Source organism: Urocitellus parryii, chromosome 3, assembly GCF_045843805.1.
Source record: "Urocitellus parryii isolate mUroPar1 chromosome 3, mUroPar1.hap1, whole genome shotgun sequence".
Taxonomy (NCBI): Eukaryota; Metazoa; Chordata; class Mammalia; order Rodentia; family Sciuridae; genus Urocitellus; species Urocitellus parryii.
This window is the reverse complement of record NC_135533.1, coordinates 100,385,914-100,394,195: the sequence shown is the minus strand read 5'-3', so window position 1 is coordinate 100,394,195 and position 8,282 is coordinate 100,385,914. Positions and strand designations below refer to the sequence as shown.

Sequence of the window (8,282 nt, the reverse complement as noted above, 5' to 3'; positions counted from 1 at the left end):
GCATTGGGTTCGATCCTCAGCACCACATAAAAATAAACCAATAAAATAAAGGCATTCTGTCCATCTACAACTACAAAAAACAAAACAAAACAAAACAAAAAACCATTACTCCTATAGAGTAATGCTGCTATCAGAAAATCAGCTGTCCTGTACATTTTCAAAATGGCTGTAAATGTCACAAGTGTGGTTCACCCACTCAGGAAACCCATGAGGGGCAGCATAGGCTGGGTTTAGTTGAACAGTCAATGCTAAACTAAGTCAGCAGGTAGAACAGATACTTCCTTTCAGTCCTTTCTGACACAGCTCACACCACTGCATCAAGTTACCTTGTGAACTTTAGCCTCTTGGAATTAAGCAAGGTTGTCCAGTTGGGTTGGGAAGATCAAGTCAAGTAAATCCTTGGTATGGAGGCAGTCAGACAGCAAGAGAGCCTCAAGCTGGGAGAAGGGAGATAGCTCAGGATGATCTTATGCACAGATCTTGGGGTTAAGGCTATAGATGAGGAGGGAAGCTTATATTGTCTGTGCTCAGCTCCTCCCTGCATGATGTCAGTTTAGAGTGCTTATAACAGAGAAAACAGAAAAGGCCACCAATCAGGCATTTTCCATGGAGACCTAGTTGTTAACCTTTTTTCAGCATAGCACAGGGCTTCTACCACCTTGCAGGAAGCTTCCCCTTGCAGGCTCCTAATTCACTTACTTTCCTGATCCCAACCCCACCCATCCACGGTCACTACTTTGTGTGCCCTCCTTGACCTCTTTAGAGCTCCTCTTCCTTACAGTCCAGGGAAGATTGGTTAACACCACTGTGTCGGTTAGGGCCATAGGCTGTACCGGATACCTGACTAAACTGAGTTCATCAATAGGTTTTATTACCTTGTATGATCAATAGTCCAGAGGCAATGATTCTCATTCTGATATGGGACTCTGGGTTAGCTCTTCTAATTCTCTTGACTTTACTCTCATGGCTGCCGGATATTGCCACAAGCTCCAGAAACCAGGTCTAGCAGATGAATGCAGGTGGAATGAGGTGAGGCAGGCCCATCCCTGGTGCTGGGCATATTGACACCTGACCCTGAGCAGAATGGAAGTCCTGTGGGCAAGGAGGAAGTCAGCACTGGTTCATAGGAATATGAAAGTGTCTGCCTCACCCCCAGGAGCTCAAGAGGCCAAGAGCTGTCCCAGGGGCCTCTCCAACACAGAATACCAGGAAAGTGAGCCTGAGCCTGCCTGCAGGGTGTGGCTCTAGGTTTCACTGGCCTCTGGATAATAGAATCATTATTGGGTATTGAGAACCCATGATGGACCCAGCCCTGGGACTCAGAACCTGCAGAGGACCCACAAGTTCTACTCTCAAGGGATCTGCCTCTTAGAAGATGGCAATGGCACTTAACCCTAAACAAATAAAATGGGAAGTGGTTTCCAATAGTGACAGTCTCTGTATTAGTCAGATTTTTGTTGCTGTGACAAAAATGCCTGACAAAAACTTAGAGAAGAAAAAGTTTATTTAGGGCTCACGGTTTCAGAGGTTCATTTCGTGGTTGGCCAACTTCAATGCTCTAGGTCTGAATGAGACAGAGTATCCTGGAAGAAGGGTATAGTAGAGAATAGCTATTCAGCTCAAGGCAACTGGGAAGCAGAGTCAGGGTGGGAGGAGCAAAGGACTAAATATATAATCCCAAGGTACTCCCACTACCTCCAGCCATATTCCACCTGCCTACATTTACCACACAGTAATCAGTTCAAATTATTAATCCACTGATTAGGTCACAGATCTCATAATCTAGTCATTTCACCTTCTGCATTAAAATGGGAGCTATTGGGGATCATCTTATATCCAAACCATAATAGTCTCCAAGTGACATTTGGGCTGAGAAAGAAAATTGGATTTTGACCAGATACCTTGCTTTCATGATATTTATTCTCCCACACTCAGAAGAAGTAGCCTGAGGTCCAGGACACTGGAATTCAGGAGTTCTGGTTCTCTTGGACAGAGAACAGAGTTTTCCCCTCTGGGAACCAGATCTTCTTGGCCCTATAACAAAATAAAATCTCATTTGAATAATAGGATTTCTCATCGAATCCTTTGGGATCAAGTGGCATCTTATCTCTTTTGTAGGAGTGGACACAGAAGTTTTCAAGGAATGAATTGCTCGTCTGTAGTGGCTAATAGGAGTCCCCAGCTCCCCAGAGCCTTGTCTTCTGCCTGAAGTACCATAGAGAGAGCTGGAGAATGGGTTCCTTAGTGCTCTGTCCCCAAAGGGAAAGATGTGGCTGCAGTCTCTCTAGGCAGCTGTTGGCATCTGAGTATTTTCAACTTCATCTTTTGCTCTTCATTAAAAAAAAAAAAAAGCTTAAGGTATAATGTCCACACAATAATATCCACTTTTGCTGGGTGCAGTGGCACACACCTGTAATACTAGAGGCTTGGGAGGCTGAGCCAGGAATAACCCAAGTTCAAAGCCAGACTCAGCAACTTAACAAGGCCCTAGGCAACTTAGTGAGACCCTGTCTCAAAATTGAAAATAAAAAGGAGTGGGGATGTGGCTCAGTGGTTAGGTGTCCCTGGGTTCAATCCCTGGTAGAAAAAAAAATCTGTTTTTAAGTACAAAGTTTGATGATCTTTGTCAAATGTATGTGGTGATATAACAGTCATCACCACCAAGACAATATTTCTATCACCCCCAAATCCCCTCAGGCCCACCCCTTTGGAAACACTTGATTTGTTTGCTTTCCCTTTTATTTTTTGACCTTTCCCAGAATTCTCTATAAGTGGAATCATCATGTACAGAACTCCTGTGTGTGGCTTCTTTCCCTTGGCATGGGCTTTGCATAGATCAGGAGTGTATTAGTCTTCTCCCTGCCTACTGCTGAGCAATGTGTGTCTACAGTTGGGTTGTTTTCAGGCTTTGGCTATCATGAAGGAGGCTTCTGTAAACATTCCAATACATATGTGAGTCTTCATTTTGGAAAGATAAATGTCTGGAATAGTATTGTATGGTAAATGTATATTTGACTGAAGAAGAAATTGCCAAACACCAGAAATGTTTAACGATTCTAGTTGCTCCACACACATGTTCCCCAACTCTTGGTTTTTCCCATCTTTTAAATGGTAGCCATTCTGAACTGTGTGTAGTAGTACATAATTGTGGTTTTAATTTACATTTCTCTTTTTGACCAATGATGCTGTATATATTTTTGTATCTATAGTGAGCATTCTTTGGTGAGTTTGTTTATTTGTTAATTGGTTTCTTGTCATTTTATTGAATTTTATGTTCTGTATAGGGCATTTTGTCATGTATGTACTTGCTAATGGGTGTGTGGCTCTACACAAATCCTGATGAGCACCCTGGGCCTGAGTCTATGTTCATTACGATGAATTCTGTCCACACTCTCTGCTTCCATGACCTATGCCCCAGAATCCTTCATCCATCACCACTCCCTCTGCTATGATGGTTCAGCTTATCTGTCCCTCCTCTAACTCTCAGAATCAGGATAACTCAGTGTTTCAGAGTGGGCCTTAGAAACAGGGTTCAGGGTTTAAACTTCATATTAGTGAAGCTGAGAAGAGTAACTAAATGATTTTATCTCTCTGCAACATAAGGACCTCACTGAGGAAAATAAAGATACTTCATAAAGATGTCTTGAGGATCAAATAAATTAGTCCACATAAAAAGTTTAAGACAGTGTCTGGCACAGAGTACAGATTCTCCTTGACAGGGTATGGGGTTACATCCTAGTAAACCCATTATAGGTGGAAAATGCATCTACCATACCTATCCTACCCATCATAATTGAGCAATACAGCACACTATAGTCTCAGTTGTTCCCCATCATGATCATGCATTGGAAGCTGTGGTGGTACCTGCAACTGCCCAGCATTATGACAAAGGATTGTACCACTCACCCAGTGAAAAGATGAAAAATAAAAATTTGAAGTACAATTTCTATTGGATGTATATCACTTTTGTACCACCATAAAGTTGAAAAGTCAAAAGTCCAGCTGTTGTAAGTCAAAGAACATTCTGAATACATGCATTATAAGATCATTATTCTCCCAGCCCCCTCTGTCAGTGTCCTGACTCCACATCCCTCACACATATTCCCTAACAGCCAACAGAGCCTGTCTGTCATCCCTTATTTATTTATTTTGGTACTGGTGATTGAACTCAGAGGCACTCAACCACTGAGCCTCATCTCCAGCTTTACTTTGTATTTTAATTTAGAGACAAGGTCTCACTGAGTTGCTTAGCACCTCACTTTTGCTGAGGTTGGCTTTGAACTCGTGATCCTCCTGCCTCAGTCTCCCAAGATGCTGGGTGTCATCCCCTTATTTAGTAATCCATGGTAATCCACCAGCCAAAACAGGCATATATTTTTAAAAAACTAGCTGATTTGGTGTTCTTGTAAGGAGAAAGTTCTTCTACACTTAATAATATTTTTCTGTTGTTATCCACATATTCAGGTTTTTTCTGTCTTCCTAAGCCAATTTTGAAAATTTATGTTATCTGAAAATATTCCTTTTCCTCTATATTTTTAAAATGCATTGATGTCTTATATATAACTCATATATTTTTCAGCCTTCCTTATATCTAAAATTAAGTCCCTTCCTCATTCCTGAAGTTGTTTATTTGTGTATTTTCTGTTATCCTTGATCAGTTACCAAGTGATTATCTATTTTATTGGTCTTTTTAAAGAACTGGGTTTGAGATTTCTTAATCAATTTTACTGTTTGTTTTTTTGTGTGTGGGCAGGGGCAACTGGGGGTTGAACTCAGGGGCACTTGACCACTGAGCCACATCCCCAGCCCTATTTTGTATTTTATTTAGAGACAGGGTCTCAATGAGTTGCTTAGTGCCTGGCCATTGCTGAGACTGGCTTTGAACTCTCCATCCTCTTGTCTCTGCCTCTTGAGTCCCTGGGATCACAGACATGCGCCACTGTGCCCAGCTACTGTTGTTTTGTTTGTATATTTTCTATATAAATACAAATAGTTTCTACTTTTGTCATTACTGATTCCTTTATTCTGATTTTTGTTTTATTTATTTTATCTTCTTTATGTTCAAGCTTTCAGCATCTTGAGAGAATCCTTTGCTCATTGATTTCCCATTTAGTTTCTAGCAAGTGCATATGAGGATGAAAATGTTACTTAAGCATTGCTATGTCTATTATACATATGTTTTCTATTCAGTACTCTCATGGTCATTCACTTATAAAGGGTCTATAATCCAATGCTGTGTCTCTCTTTGGCCCAAATGCTACTTACAGAAGTACTTTTCCCTTTCTAAGTGCACAGAATTTTGGGTTGCCCTTTTGTTCATTGCTAATCCTTAGCCAAGCCTCATGTGCCAAGTGGACCCTCTGTGCCTTAAGTCTGAGCCACCTGAAACATTGGTATCTCTCCAGCCACTTTGACACTGTCTTTAGGGACCTCCATATGAAATGTGCTTCTCACTCATGTACTACAGCCTATAGGAAATTTTCTGAAAAAAGCAAGAATCTCCAGAAAAAAATATATTAATCTCTTTTATGTTTCCTAAAAGTCCCTGTAGCTTTGCCAATTTCAGTTTTTATTAAGTCTTTTGTCTCTTCTGCTAGATGGTAAGCTAAACCCTAGTCACTGTGCTCACTTTGACAGTGTTATGGGTTAACTATTAGGTGTCCCACAAAAGCTTGTATGTGAGACAATGCAAGAGAACGTTGATGTAAAATGATTGGGTTATGAGACTCTTAACCTAATCAATGCATTAATCCCCTGATAGGGATTAACTAGGTGGTAACTATAGGCAGGCAGGGTGTGGCTAGAGGACGTGGGTCATTGTGGGTGTGGGCTTGGGATATGTATTTTGTCCCTGAAGAGTGGAGTATTTCTTTCTCTCTCTCTCTCTCTCTCTCTCTCTCTCTCTCTCTCTCTCTCTCTCTCTCTCCTGGTGTGATGTCCTGTGCTATCACACACTCTTCTGCTGTGATGTGCTGCCTAACCTGGAGCCATGAGGAATGGAACCAACTTTCTATGGACTGAGACCTCTGAAACCATGAGCCTTGAAATAAACTTTTCCTCCTCCAATTGTTCTTGTCAGGTATTTTGGTCACAACATTGAAAAAGCTGACTGAAGCAGACAACAAGTATTCTAACATTGGAATGAGAGAGATTAGCATAGCTCCTGTGCAAGAATGACATGCAAACTCATGAAGAGTTCCATATTTTTCTGAACATACCTTCCTTAAGAACTTCCAAAAACAAAAAGAAAGAAAAGAAAAACTAGTCACTTTCATAAACGCAGACTGAGCGTGAACTAGGTACTCAATAATGTTGAAGGAATGAGTCGTCTTGTATTCCCTTCCAACTCGTTTTTAGTCACTAATGCCTTCATTCTGAGTTTATAAGGGCACACTTTGTTGCTATAACAAATACACTGAAACCAATACCACATAGAATTGTATTTCCCACCCACTGACCAACAATCAAATGCAGGTCTTCATCAGCTGGGAGATTCTCCCCTACAGAGTCATTTAGGAATCCAGTCTCCTTCCATTCCATTTTAATGGCTCCACTCATCCCCTAAAGTTGAGTCATTATCTGCATCTAGTCAGGAAAAAAGTACGAAAGAGTTACTCTCTTCTTTAGTGCCTGAACCCCCAAATGGTATGTATCACTTCCACTCATATTCAATGGTGTTTTAGTTAGCTTTGCATTGCTATGACCAAAAGACTTGACAAGAACAATTTAGAAAAGGAAAATTTTATTTTAGCTCGTGGTTTCAGAGGTTCAGTTCATAATTGGCTGACTCCATTGCTTTGGGCCCAAGATGAAGCAGAAAACATGATAGAAGTGAGTGGCAGAGGAAGATAGCTCAGGACATGACAGCTAGTAAGCAGAGAGCTCTGTTCATCAGGGACAAAATGCCCCAGTGACCTACTTCTTTCCTCCAGTCATGCCCTTCCTGCCTACAATTACCACCCATTAATTCATTCAAATTATTAATCTAGCAAATGGATTAATCCACTGATTGTGTTGTAGCTCTCGTAATTTAACAATATCTCCTCTGAACACTCCTGCATTGTTTTACACATGAATTCTCAGGGATTACCTTAAGTACAAACCATAACATTCTGTTCTTGGCCCCCAAAATCTCATGCCCACCTCACAGTGCAAAGTATATTTAATTCATTTCCAAGCACCCCCACAATCTTAACAGTTTCAGCATTTCCCAAAAGTTCAAATCCAAAATCTCATCTGAGACTCGAGGCAAACTCTTAGCTATGAGCACCTGTAAAGATCAAAAGCAAGTTACATATACTCAATATATGATGGTAGAGTAAACATTTCTATTCCAAAAGGTAGATATAGGGGTATAGAAAGACAGGATAGACCAAAGCAAGAGAGAAATCCAGTTGAACAAATAAGTCCTGTAGTTCCACATCTAACATCTGGGGCTCATGACGTCCTGAGCCCACATGGACTCTCCCTTGGATTGTTTCTGCTTGATTTCTGCAGATTTCCTCAGTAGACATTCCATGTTTCAGGAAATCCTTGGCACCTTCAGTTTTCTTTACATATCTTCACATATTGCCCTCTCAGGGGCTGCCTATAGGGATTCTGACCCTGCTACACTCTGGCTGCCCTCCCAGACTTTCCTTCAAAATCTCAGTGGAAGCCAGATGTGGTGGCTCACACCTATAATCTTGGCAACTCAAAGGGCTGAGGCAGGAAGATCACAAGTCAAAGCCAACCTCAACAACTTGGCAAAGCCCTAAGCAACTTAGCAAAAACCTGTCTCAAAAAAAATAAGGTCTGGGGATGTGGCTCAGTGGTTAAGTGACCCGAGGTTCAATCTGCAGTACAAAACACAAAACAAACCTCAGTGGAAGGCTCCATAACCCCTTGACTCCAGTATCCTGCATTCCTATAAAACAGCCCCATGCGGATGATGCCAAAGTGTGTTGCCATCATGAGCAGTAGCCAGGACTCCTGGAACCATGGTTTTGGGGCTTCTGAGTGCCTTAGTAGCCAAGCATGATCAAACAACTTCCTAGGCCACTCTGTGCAAGCAGGCTGCCCCCCATGGTCTTTTCTCAAAGAATTTTTACATCTACACCCTTGAATATACAATATGTATGTCCTTGCCAAAACCAGAGACACCCTCAAGCCATCTTTCCCATTGTCTCTCCTATTTACAAATCACTTAGCAACTCTTTAGTGCCTGTAAAAATTTTAAACAACCATAACTTTCTTGGCCCCAGCTTTATACTCACTAACTTTTGTTGTTATTTGCTTTACAC

At 41.4% G+C, this 8,282-nt stretch overlaps 1 long non-coding RNA gene and 1 pseudogene across 1 annotated transcript in view; one reads left to right on the top strand and one right to left on the bottom strand.

Annotated features, from left to right (window-relative positions):
- Nucleotides 1-1,509: 1,509 nt before the first annotated feature.
- LOC113190294 (uncharacterized) overlaps nucleotides 1,510-8,282 on the bottom strand; it is a 29,284-nt gene continuing 22,511 nt past the window's right edge. The window contains exons 3-4 of the long non-coding RNA XR_003301758.2: nucleotides 1,902-2,034; nucleotides 1,510-1,583 (exon numbers count right to left, since the gene is read on the bottom strand). This is a non-coding gene — a long non-coding RNA (uncharacterized LOC113190294). The remainder of the gene's footprint in view (nucleotides 1,584-1,901; nucleotides 2,035-8,282) is intronic.
- On the top strand, nucleotides 6,110-6,208 carry LOC113190300 (U6 spliceosomal RNA; annotated as a pseudogene).